Below are 13,745 nucleotides of genomic sequence, written 5' to 3' on the forward strand. Positions count from 1 at the left end.
CATAATTCCTTCAGTGTGTCGCCTGTAGCACACTACCCAGAAGACTCTAGCGTTCCTGGAAACAGTGTTTCCTCTTTAGTCTATTGTATGAACTCGAAAGTTCTCTGAAGCAAACAATGCAGCAGGACAACAACGGCACAGCAAGGGCGTAATTTCATCTGTTGAAATCGTTTCATAATATGTATATGTTGGTTAGAATGTTCAATGTGCATTTCTACCTTTTATTTCGTTGGAAGCCGGTGCTGGCCTCTATCGGAACACAGTTTTTCTGAGTTTACAAGTAAGGGCAACAGGAACTTCTTTTAGAAAGACATGCATGAGAACAAGAGATAGCGTCTAATACCTTCAGTTCAAAGACCTACATCTGTACTTTAAGTTCTTCCTTCTATTTCGTTGGAAACGGGTGCTGGCCTCTATAGGAACACAGTTTTTCTGAGTTTACAAGTAAGGGCAACAGGAACTTCTTTTAGAAAGACATGCATGAGAAGAAGAGATAGCGTCTAATACCTTCAGTTCAAAGACCTACATCTGTAATTTCAGTAGTATATGCGTTACTCTCCACCGAGAACAAAGTATGTCCAGGAACCGCCATCTCTTCTTCTGCCTGCTATGGCAATGCCACCGGTGACTATCTCACACACTGAACGCCATCACCACAGGCACAGAGAGGAGAAAGTTCTAGCTTGTGTTATAAGTGCTAGAAATGTTCATGTTCTCTCTGTTTCAAAGAATGATTCTTTAGTACAGAGAACTGACAGGCTAGGCCTCTTTGAAAACACAGTATTTTCTGAGTTTCACAGTGAATTACAAAGAAACGAAATAGGGAACAAATGTAACGGTGAAATCTGACATATTTCCTTCAGTGTGTCGCCTGTAGCACACTACCCAGAAGACTCTAGCGTTCCTGGAGGCAGTGTTTCCTCTTTAGTCTATTGTATGAACTCGAAAGTTCTCTGAAGCAAACAATGCAGCAGGACAACAACGGCACAGCAAGGGCCTAATTCCATCTGTTGAAATCGTTTGATAATATGTATATGTTGGTTAGAATGTTCAATGTGCATTTTTTCTATTTTTGTTGGAAACAGTTGCTGGCCTCTATCAGAACACAGTTTTTCTGAGTCAACAGGTTAGGGCAACAGGAACTTTTAGAAAGCCATACATGAGAACAAGATAGCGTCTAATACCTTCAGTTCAAAGACCTACATGTGTACTTGCAGTAGTATATGCGTTACTCTCCACCGAAAACAAGTATGTCCAGGAACCGCCATCTCTGCTTCTGCCTGCTATGACAAAGCCACTGGTGACTATCTCACACAATGAACGCCATCACCACAGGCACAGAGAGGAGAACGTTCTATCTTGTGTTATAAGTGCTAGAAATGTTCATGTTATCTCTGTTTCAAAGAATGATTCTTTAGTACAGAGAATTTATAGCATAGGCCTCTTTGAAAACACTGTATTTTCTGAGTTTCACAGTGAATTACAAAGAAACAAAATAGGGAACAAATGTGAACGGTGAAATCTCACGTATTTCCTTTAGTGTGTCACCTGTAAAACACTACCCAGAAGACTCTAGCGTTCCTGGAAACAGTGTTTCTTTTTAGTCTACTGTATGAACTCGAAAGTTCTCTGAAGCAAGCAATGCAGCAAAACAACAACGGCACAGAGACGCCTAATTCCATCTGTTGAAATCGTATGATAATAAGTATATATTGGTTAGAATGTTCAATGTGCATTTCTTCTATTTTGTTGGAAACAGTTGCTGGCCTCTATCAGAACACAGTTTTTCTGAGTCAACAGGTTAGGGCAACAGGAACTTTTAGAAAGCCATACATGAGAACAAGATAGCGTCTAATACCTTCAGTTCAAAGACCTACATGTGTACTTGCAGTAGTATATGCGTTACTCTCCACCGAAAACAAGTATGTCCAGGAACCGCCATCTCTGTTTCTGCCTGCTATGACAATGCCACTGGTGACTATCTCACACAATGAACGCCATCACCACAGGCACAGAGAGGAGAACGTTCTATCTTGTGTTATAAGTGCTAGAAATGTTCATGTTATCTCTGTTTCAAAGAATGATTCCTTAGTACAGAGAATTGACAGGCTAGGCCTCTTTGAAAACACAGTATTTTCTGAGTTTCACAGTGAATTACAAAGAAACGAAATAGGGAACAAATGTGAACGGTGAAATCTCACATAATTCCTTCAGTGTGTCGCCTGTAGCACACTACCCAGAAGACTCTAGCGTTCCTGGAAACAGTGTTTCCTCTTTAGTCTATTGTATGAACTCGAAAGTTCTCTGAAGCAAACAATGCAGCAGGACAACAACGGCACAGCAAGGGCCTAATTTCATCTGTTGAAATCGTTTGATAATATGTATATGTTGGTTAGAATGTTCAATGTGCATTTTTTCTATTTTTGTTGGAAACAGTTGCTGGCCTCTATCAGAACACAGTTTTTCTGAGTCAACAGGTTAGGGCAACAGGAACTTTTAGAAAGCCATACATGAGAACAAGATAGCGTCTAATACCTTCAGTTCAAAGACCTACATGTGTACTTGCAGTAGTATATGCGTTACTCTCCACCGAAAACAAGTATGTCCAGGAACCGCCATCTCTGTTTCTGCCTGCTATGACAATGCCACTGGTGACTATCTCACACAATGAACGCCATCACCACAGGCACAGAGAGGAGAACGTTCTATCTTGTGTTATAAGTGCTAGAAATGTTCATGTTATCTCTGTTTCAAAGAATGATTCCTTAGTACAGAGAATTGACAGGCTAGGCCTCTTTGAAAACACAGTATTTTCTGAGTTTCACAGTGAATTACAAAGAAACGAAATAGGGAACAAATGTGAACGGTGAAATCTCACATAATTCCTTCAGTGTGTCGCCTGTAGCACACTACCCAGAAGACTCTAGCGTTCCTGGAAACAGTGTTTCCTCTTTAGTCTATTGTATGAACTCGAAAGTTCTCTGAAGCAAACAATGCAGCAGGACAACAACGGCACAGCAAGGGCCTAATTTCATCTGTTGAAATCGTTTGATAATATGTATATGTTGGTTAGAATGTTCAATGTGCATTTTTTCTATTTTTGTTGGAAACAGTTGCTGGCCTCTATCAGAACACAGTTTTTCTGAGTCAACAGGTTAGGGCAACAGGAACTTTTAGAAAGCCATACATGAGAACAAGATAGCGTCTAATACCTTCAGTTCAAAGACCTACATGTGTACTTGCAGTAGTATATGCGTTACTCTCCACCGAAAACAAGTATGTCCAGGAACCGCCATCTCTGCTTCTGCCTGCTATGACAAAGCCACTGGTGACTATCTCACACAATGAACGCCATCACCACAGGCACAGAGAGGAGAACGTTCTATCTTGTGTTATAAGTGCTAGAAATGTTCATGTTATCTCTGTTTCAAAGAATGATTCTTTAGTACAGAGAATTTATAGCATAGGCCTCTTTGAAAACACTGTATTTTCTGAGTTTCACAGTGAATTACAAAGAAACAAAATAGGGAACAAATGTGAACGGTGAAATCTCACGTATTTCCTTTAGTGTGTCACCTGTAAAACACTACCCAGAAGACTCTAGCGTTCCTGGAAACAGTGTTTCTTTTTTAGTCTACTGTATGAACTCGAAAGTTCTCTGAAGCAAGCAATGCAGCAAAACAACAACGGCACAGAGACGCCTAATTCCATCTGTTGAAATCGTATGATAATAAGTATATATTGGTTAGAATGTTCAATGTGCATTTTCTTCTATTTTGTTGGAAACAGTTGCTGGCCTCTATCAGAACACAGTTTTTCTGAGTCAACAGGTTAGGGCAACAGGAACTTTTAGAAAGCCATACATGAGAACAAGATAGCGTCTAATACCTTCAGTTCAAAGACCTACATGTGTACTTGCAGTAGTATATGCGTTACTCTCCACCGAAAACAAGTATGTCCAGGAACCGCCATCTCTGTTTCTGCCTGCTATGACAATGCCACTGGTGACTATCTCACACAATGAACGCCATCACCACAGGCACAGAGAGGAGAACGTTCTATCTTGTGTTATAAGTGCTAGAAATGTTCATGTTATCTCTGTTTCAAAGAATGATTCCTTAGTACAGAGAATTGACAGGCTAGGCCTCTTTGAAAACACAGTATTTCTGAGTTTCACAGTGAATTACAAAGAAACGAAATAGGGAACAAATGTGAACGGTGAAATCTCACATAATTCCTTCAGTGTGTCGCCTGTAGCACACTACCCAGAAGACTCTAGCGTTCCTGGAAACAGTGTTTCCTCTTTAGTCTATTGTATGAACTCGAAAGTTCTCTGAAGCAAACAATGCAGCAGGACAACAACGGCACAGCAAGGGCGTAATTTCATCTGTTGAAATCGTTTCATAATATGTATATGTTGGTTAGAATGTTCAATGTGCATTTCTACCTTTTATTTCGTTGGAAGCCGGTGCTGGCCTCTATCGGAACACAGTTTTTCTGAGTTTACAAGTAAGGGCAACAGGAACTTCTTTTAGAAAGACATGCATGAGAACAAGAGATAGCGTCTAATACCTTCAGTTCAAAGACCTACATCTGTACTTTAAGTTCTTCCTTCTATTTCGTTGGAAACGGGTGCTGGCCTCTATAGGAACACAGTTTTTCTGAGTTTACAAGTAAGGGCAACAGGAACTTCTTTTAGAAAGACATGCATGAGAAGAAGAGATAGCGTCTAATACCTTCAGTTCAAAGACCTACATCTGTAATTTCAGTAGTATATGCGTTACTCTCCACCGAGAACAAAGTATGTCCAGGAACCGCCATCTCTTCTTCTGCCTGCTATGGCAATGCCCCCGGTGACTATCTCACACACTGAACGCCATCACCACAGGCACAGAGAGGAGAAAGTTCTAGCTTGTGTTATAAGTGCTAGAAATGTTCATGTTCTCTCTGTTTCAAAGAATGATTCTTTAGTACAGAGAACTGACAGGCTAGGCCTCTTTGAAAACACAGTATTTTCTGAGTTTCACAGTGAATTACAAAGAAACGAAATAGGGAACAAATGTAACGGTGAAATCTGACATATTTCCTTCAGTGTGTCGCCTGTAGCACACTACCCAGAAGACTCTAGCGTTCCTGGAGGCAGTGTTTCCTCTTTAGTCTATTGTATGAACTCGAAAGTTCTCTGAAGCAAACAATGCAGCAGGACAACAACGGCACAGCAAGGGCCTAATTCCATCTGTTGAAATCGTTTGATAATATGTATATGTTGGTTAGAATGTTCAATGTGCATTTTTTCTATTTTTGTTGGAAACAGTTGCTGGCCTCTATCAGAACACAGTTTTTCTGAGTCAACAGGTTAGGGCAACAGGAACTTTTAGAAAGCCATACATGAGAACAAGATAGCGTCTAATACCTTCAGTTCAAAGACCTACATGTGTACTTGCAGTAGTATATGCGTTACTCTCCACCGAAAACAAGTATGTCCAGGAACCGCCATCTCTGCTTCTGCCTGCTATGACAAAGCCACTGGTGACTATCTCACACAATGAACGCCATCACCACAGGCACAGAGAGGAGAACGTTCTATCTTGTGTTATAAGTGCTAGAAATGTTCATGTTATCTCTGTTTCAAAGAATGATTCTTTAGTACAGAGAATTTATAGCATAGGCCTCTTTGAAAACACTGTATTTTCTGAGTTTCACAGTGAATTACAAAGAAACAAAATAGGGAACAAATGTGAACGGTGAAATCTCACGTATTTCCTTTAGTGTGTCACCTGTAAAACACTACCCAGAAGACTCTAGCGTTCCTGGAAACAGTGTTTCTTTTTTAGTCTACTGTATGAACTCGAAAGTTCTCTGAAGCAAGCAATGCAGCAAAACAACAACGGCACAGAGACGCCTAATTCCATCTGTTGAAATCGTATGATAATAAGTATATATTGGTTAGAATGTTCAATGTGCATTTCTTCTATTTTGTTGGAAACAGTTGCTGGCCTCTATCAGAACACAGTTTTTCTGAGTCAACAGGTTAGGGCAACAGGAACTTTTAGAAAGCCATACATGAGAACAAGATAGCGTCTAATACCTTCAGTTCAAAGACCTACATGTGTACTTGCAGTAGTATATGCGTTACTCTCCACCGAAAACAAGTATGTCCAGGAACCGCCATCTCTGTTTCTGCCTGCTATGACAATGCCACTGGTGACTATCTCACACAATGAACGCCATCACCACAGGCACAGAGAGGAGAACGTTCTATCTTGTGTTATAAGTGCTAGAAATGTTCATGTTATCTCTGTTTCAAAGAATGATTCCTTAGTACAGAGAATTGACAGGCTAGGCCTCTTTGAAAACACAGTATTTTCTGAGTTTCACAGTGAATTACAAAGAAACGAAATAGGGAACAAATGTGAACGGTGAAATCTCACATAATTCCTTCAGTGTGTCGCCTGTAGCACACTACCCAGAAGACTCTAGCGTTCCTGGAAACAGTGTTTCCTCTTTAGTCTATTGTATGAACTCGAAAGTTCTCTGAAGCAAACAATGCAGCAGGACAACAACGGCACAGCAAGGGCGTAATTTCATCTGTTGAAATCGTTTCATAATATGTATATGTTGGTTAGAATGTTCAATGTGCATTTCTACCTTTTATTTCGTTGGAAGCCGGTGCTGGCCTCTATCGGAACACAGTTTTTCTGAGTTTACAAGTAAGGGCAACAGGAACTTCTTTTAGAAAGACATGCATGAGAACAAGAGATAGCGTCTAATACCTTCAGTTCAAAGACCTACATCTGTACTTTAAGTTCTTCCTTCTATTTCGTTGGAAACGGGTGCTGGCCTCTATAGGAACACAGTTTTTCTGAGTTTACAAGTAAGGGCAACAGGAACTTCTTTTAGAAAGACATGCATGAGAAGAAGAGATAGCGTCTAATACCTTCAGTTCAAAGACCTACATCTGTAATTTCAGTAGTATATGCGTTACTCTCCACCGAGAACAAAGTATGTCCAGGAACCGCCATCTCTTCTTCTGCCTGCTATGGCAATGCCACCGGTGACTATCTCACACACTGAACGCCATCACCACAGGCACAGAGAGGAGAAAGTTCTAGCTTGTGTTATAAGTGCTAGAAATGTTCATGTTCTCTCTGTTTCAAAGAATGATTCTTTAGTACAGAGAACTGACAGGCTAGGCCTCTTTGAAAACACAGTATTTTCTGAGTTTCACAGTGAATTACAAAGAAACGAAATAGGGAACAAATGTAACGGTGAAATCTGACATATTTCCTTCAGTGTGTCGCCTGTAGCACACTACCCAGAAGACTCTAGCGTTCCTGGAGGCAGTGTTTCCTCTTTAGTCTATTGTATGAACTCGAAAGTTCTCTGAAGCAAACAATGCAGCAGGACAACAACGGCACAGCAAGGGCCTAATTCCATCTGTTGAAATCGTTTGATAATATGTATATGTTGGTTAGAATGTTCAATGTGCATTTTTTCTATTTTTGTTGGAAACAGTTGCTGGCCTCTATCAGAACACAGTTTTTCTGAGTCAACAGGTTAGGGCAACAGGAACTTTTAGAAAGCCATACATGAGAACAAGATAGCGTCTAATACCTTCAGTTCAAAGACCTACATGTGTACTTGCAGTAGTATATGCGTTACTCTCCACCGAAAACAAGTATGTCCAGGAACCGCCATCTCTGCTTCTGCCTGCTATGACAAAGCCACTGGTGACTATCTCACACAATGAACGCCATCACCACAGGCACAGAGAGGAGAACGTTCTATCTTGTGTTATAAGTGCTAGAAATGTTCATGTTATCTCTGTTTCAAAGAATGATTCTTTAGTACAGAGAATTTATAGCATAGGCCTCTTTGAAAACACTGTATTTTCTGAGTTTCACAGTGAATTACAAAGAAACAAAATAGGGAACAAATGTGAACGGTGAAATCTCACGTATTTCCTTTAGTGTGTCACCTGTAAAACACTACCCAGAAGACTCTAGCGTTCCTGGAAACAGTGTTTCTTTTTTAGTCTACTGTATGAACTCGAAAGTTCTCTGAAGCAAGCAATGCAGCAAAACAACAACGGCACAGAGACGCCTAATTCCATCTGTTGAAATCGTATGATAATAAGTATATATTGGTTAGAATGTTCAATGTGCATTTCTTCTATTTTGTTGGAAACAGTTGCTGGCCTCTATCAGAACACAGTTTTTCTGAGTCAACAGGTTAGGGCAACAGGAACTTTTAGAAAGCCATACATGAGAACAAGATAGCGTCTAATACCTTCAGTTCAAAGACCTACATGTGTACTTGCAGTAGTATATGCGTTACTCTCCACCGAAAACAAGTATGTCCAGGAACCGCCATCTCTGTTTCTGCCTGCTATGACAATGCCACTGGTGACTATCTCACACAATGAACGCCATCACCACAGGCACAGAGAGGAGAACGTTCTATCTTGTGTTATAAGTGCTAGAAATGTTCATGTTATCTCTGTTTCAAAGAATGATTCCTTAGTACAGAGAATTGACAGGCTAGGCCTCTTTGAAAACACAGTATTTTCTGAGTTTCACAGTGAATTACAAAGAAACGAAATAGGGAACAAATGTGAACGGTGAAATCTCACATAATTCCTTCAGTGTGTCGCCTGTAGCACACTACCCAGAAGACTCTAGCGTTCCTGGAAACAGTGTTTCCTCTTTAGTCTATTGTATGAACTCGAAAGTTCTCTGAAGCAAACAATGCAGCAGGACAACAACGGCACAGCAAGGGCCTAATTTCATCTGTTGAAATCGTTTGATAATATGTATATGTTGGTTAGAATGTTCAATGTGCATTTTTTCTATTTTTGTTGGAAACAGTTGCTGGCCTCTATCAGAACACAGTTTTTCTGAGTCAACAGGTTAGGGCAACAGGAACTTTTAGAAAGCCATACATGAGAACAAGATAGCGTCTAATACCTTCAGTTCAAAGACCTACATGTGTACTTGCAGTAGTATATGCGTTACTCTCCACCGAAAACAAGTATGTCCAGGAACCGCCATCTCTGCTTCTGCCTGCTATGACAAAGCCACTGGTGACTATCTCACACAATGAACGCCATCACCACAGGCACAGAGAGGAGAACGTTCTATCTTGTGTTATAAGTGCTAGAAATGTTCATGTTATCTCTGTTTCAAAGAATGATTCTTTAGTACAGAGAATTTATAGCATAGGCCTCTTTGAAAACACTGTATTTTCTGAGTTTCACAGTGAATTACAAAGAAACAAAATAGGGAACAAATGTGAACGGTGAAATCTCACGTATTTCCTTTAGTGTGTCACCTGTAAAACACTACCCAGAAGACTCTAGCGTTCCTGGAAACAGTGTTTCTTTTTTAGTCTACTGTATGAACTCGAAAGTTCTCTGAAGCAAGCAATGCAGCAAAACAACAACGGCACAGAGACGCCTAATTCCATCTGTTGAAATCGTATGATAATAAGTATATATTGGTTAGAATGTTCAATGTGCATTTCTTCTATTTTGTTGGAAACAGTTGCTGGCCTCTATCAGAACACAGTTTTTCTGAGTCAACAGGTTAGGGCAACAGGAACTTTTAGAAAGCCATACATGAGAACAAGATAGCGTCTAATACCTTCAGTTCAAAGACCTACATGTGTACTTGCAGTAGTATATGCGTTACTCTCCACCGAAAACAAGTATGTCCAGGAACCGCCATCTCTGCTTCTGCCTGCTATGACAAAGCCACTGGTGACTATCTCACACAATGAACGCCATCACCACAGGCACAGAGAGGAGAACGTTCTATCTTGTGTTATAAGTGCTAGAAATGTTCATGTTATCTCTGTTTCAAAGAATGATTCTTTAGTACAGAGAATTTATAGCATAGGCCTCTTTGAAAACACTGTATTTTCTGAGTTTCACAGTGAATTACAAAGAAACAAAATAGGGAACAAATGTGAACGGTGAAATCTCACGTATTTCCTTTAGTGTGTCACCTGTAAAACACTACCCAGAAGACTCTAGCGTTCCTGGAAACAGTGTTTCTTTTTTAGTCTACTGTATGAACTCGAAAGTTCTCTGAAGCAAGCAATGCAGCAAAACAACAACGGCACAGAGACGCCTAATTCCATCTGTTGAAATCGTATGATAATAAGTATATATTGGTTAGAATGTTCAATGTGCATTTCTTCTATTTTGTTGGAAACAGTTGCTGGCCTCTATCAGAACACAGTTTTTCTGAGTCAACAGGTTAGGGCAACAGGAACTTTTAGAAAGCCATACATGAGAACAAGATAGCGTCTAATACCTTCAGTTCAAAGACCTACATGTGTACTTGCAGTAGTATATGCGTTACTCTCCACCGAAAACAAGTATGTCCAGGAACCGCCATCTCTGTTTCTGCCTGCTATGACAATGCCACTGGTGACTATCTCACACAATGAACGCCATCACCACAGGCACAGAGAGGAGAACGTTCTATCTTGTGTTATAAGTGCTAGAAATGTTCATGTTATCTCTGTTTCAAAGAATGATTCCTTAGTACAGAGAATTGACAGGCTAGGCCTCTTTGAAAACACAGTATTTTCTGAGTTTCACAGTGAATTACAAAGAAACGAAATAGGGAACAAATGTGAACGGTGAAATCTCACATAATTCCTTCAGTGTGTCGCCTGTAGCACACTACCCAGAAGACTCTAGCGTTCCTGGAAACAGTGTTTCCTCTTTAGTCTATTGTATGAACTCGAAAGTTCTCTGAAGCAAACAATGCAGCAGGACAACAACGGCACAGCAAGGGCCTAATTTCATCTGTTGAAATCGTTTGATAATATGTATATGTTGGTTAGAATGTTCAATGTGCATTTTTTCTATTTTTGTTGGAAACAGTTGCTGGCCTCTATCAGAACACAGTTTTTCTGAGTCAACAGGTTAGGGCAACAGGAACTTTTAGAAAGCCATACATGAGAACAAGATAGCGTCTAATACCTTCAGTTCAAAGACCTACATGTGTACTTGCAGTAGTATATGCGTTACTCTCCACCGAAAACAAGTATGTCCAGGAACCGCCATCTCTGCTTCTGCCTGCTATGACAAAGCCACTGGTGACTATCTCACACAATGAACGCCATCACCACAGGCACAGAGAGGAGAACGTTCTATCTTGTGTTATAAGTGCTAGAAATGTTCATGTTATCTCTGTTTCAAAGAATGATTCTTTAGTACAGAGAATTTATAGCATAGGCCTCTTTGAAAACACTGTATTTTCTGAGTTTCACAGTGAATTACAAAGAAACAAAATAGGGAACAAATGTGAACGGTGAAATCTCACGTATTTCCTTTAGTGTGTCACCTGTAAAACACTACCCAGAAGACTCTAGCGTTCCTGGAAACAGTGTTTCTTTTTTAGTCTACTGTATGAACTCGAAAGTTCTCTGAAGCAAGCAATGCAGCAAAACAACAACGGCACAGAGACGCCTAATTCCATCTGTTGAAATCGTATGATAATAAGTATATATTGGTTAGAATGTTCAATGTGCATTTCTTCTATTTTGTTGGAAACAGTTGCTGGCCTCTATCAGAACACAGTTTTTCTGAGTCAACAGGTTAGGGCAACAGGAACTTTTAGAAAGCCATACATGAGAACAAGATAGCGTCTAATACCTTCAGTTCAAAGACCTACATGTGTACTTGCAGTAGTATATGCGTTACTCTCCACCGAAAACAAGTATGTCCAGGAACCGCCATCTCTGTTTCTGCCTGCTATGACAATGCCACTGGTGACTATCTCACACAATGAACGCCATCACCACAGGCACAGAGAGGAGAACGTTCTATCTTGTGTTATAAGTGCTAGAAATGTTCATGTTATCTCTGTTTCAAAGAATGATTCCTTAGTACAGAGAATTGACAGGCTAGGCCTCTTTGAAAACACAGTATTTTCTGAGTTTCACAGTGAATTACAAAGAAACGAAATAGGGAACAAATGTGAACGGTGAAATCTCACATAATTCCTTCAGTGTGTCGCCTGTAGCACACTACCCAGAAGACTCTAGCGTTCCTGGAAACAGTGTTTCCTCTTTAGTCTATTGTATGAACTCGAAAGTTCTCTGAAGCAAACAATGCAGCAGGACAACAACGGCACAGCAAGGGCGTAATTTCATCTGTTGAAATCGTTTCATAATATGTATATGTTGGTTAGAATGTTCAATGTGCATTTCTACCTTTTATTTCGTTGGAAGCCGGTGCTGGCCTCTATCGGAACACAGTTTTTCTGAGTTTACAAGTAAGGGCAACAGGAACTTCTTTTAGAAAGACATGCATGAGAACAAGAGATAGCGTCTAATACCTTCAGTTCAAAGACCTACATCTGTACTTTAAGTTCTTCCTTCTATTTCGTTGGAAACGGGTGCTGGCCTCTATAGGAACACAGTTTTTCTGAGTTTACAAGTAAGGGCAACAGGAACTTCTTTTAGAAAGACATGCATGAGAAGAAGAGATAGCGTCTAATACCTTCAGTTCAAAGACCTACATCTGTAATTTCAGTAGTATATGCGTTACTCTCCACCGAGAACAAAGTATGTCCAGGAACCGCCATCTCTTCTTCTGCCTGCTATGGCAATGCCACCGGTGACTATCTCACACACTGAACGCCATCACCACAGGCACAGAGAGGAGAAAGTTCTAGCTTGTGTTATAAGTGCTAGAAATGTTCATGTTCTCTCTGTTTCAAAGAATGATTCTTTAGTACAGAGAACTGACAGGCTAGGCCTCTTTGAAAACACAGTATTTTCTGAGTTTCACAGTGAATTACAAAGAAACGAAATAGGGAACAAATGTAACGGTGAAATCTGACATATTTCCTTCAGTGTGTCGCCTGTAGCACACTACCCAGAAGACTCTAGCGTTCCTGGAGGCAGTGTTTCCTCTTTAGTCTATTGTATGAACTCGAAAGTTCTCTGAAGCAAACAATGCAGCAGGACAACAACGGCACAGCAAGGGCCTAATTCCATCTGTTGAAATCGTTTGATAATATGTATATGTTGGTTAGAATGTTCAATGTGCATTTTTTCTATTTTTGTTGGAAACAGTTGCTGGCCTCTATCAGAACACAGTTTTTCTGAGTCAACAGGTTAGGGCAACAGGAACTTTTAGAAAGCCATACATGAGAACAAGATAGCGTCTAATACCTTCAGTTCAAAGACCTACATGTGTACTTGCAGTAGTATATGCGTTACTCTCCACCGAAAACAAGTATGTCCAGGAACCGCCATCTCTGCTTCTGCCTGCTATGACAAAGCCACTGGTGACTATCTCACACAATGAACGCCATCACCACAGGCACAGAGAGGAGAACGTTCTATCTTGTGTTATAAGTGCTAGAAATGTTCATGTTATCTCTGTTTCAAAGAATGATTCTTTAGTACAGAGAATTTATAGCATAGGCCTCTTTGAAAACACTGTATTTTCTGAGTTTCACAGTGAATTACAAAGAAACAAAATAGGGAACAAATGTGAACGGTGAAATCTCACGTATTTCCTTTAGTGTGTCACCTGTAAAACACTACCCAGAAGACTCTAGCGTTCCTGGAAACAGTGTTTCTTTTTTAGTCTACTGTATGAACTCGAAAGTTCTCTGAAGCAAGCAATGCAGCAAAACAACAACGGCACAGAGACGCCTAATTCCATCTGTTGAAATCGTATGATAATAAGTATATATTGGTTAGAATGTTCAATGTGC

Source organism: Furipterus horrens, unplaced genomic scaffold (assembly GCF_987537825.1).
Source record: "Furipterus horrens unplaced genomic scaffold, mFurHor1.1.pri manual_scaffold_17, whole genome shotgun sequence".
NCBI classification, from domain to species: Eukaryota; Metazoa; Chordata; class Mammalia; order Chiroptera; family Furipteridae; genus Furipterus; species Furipterus horrens.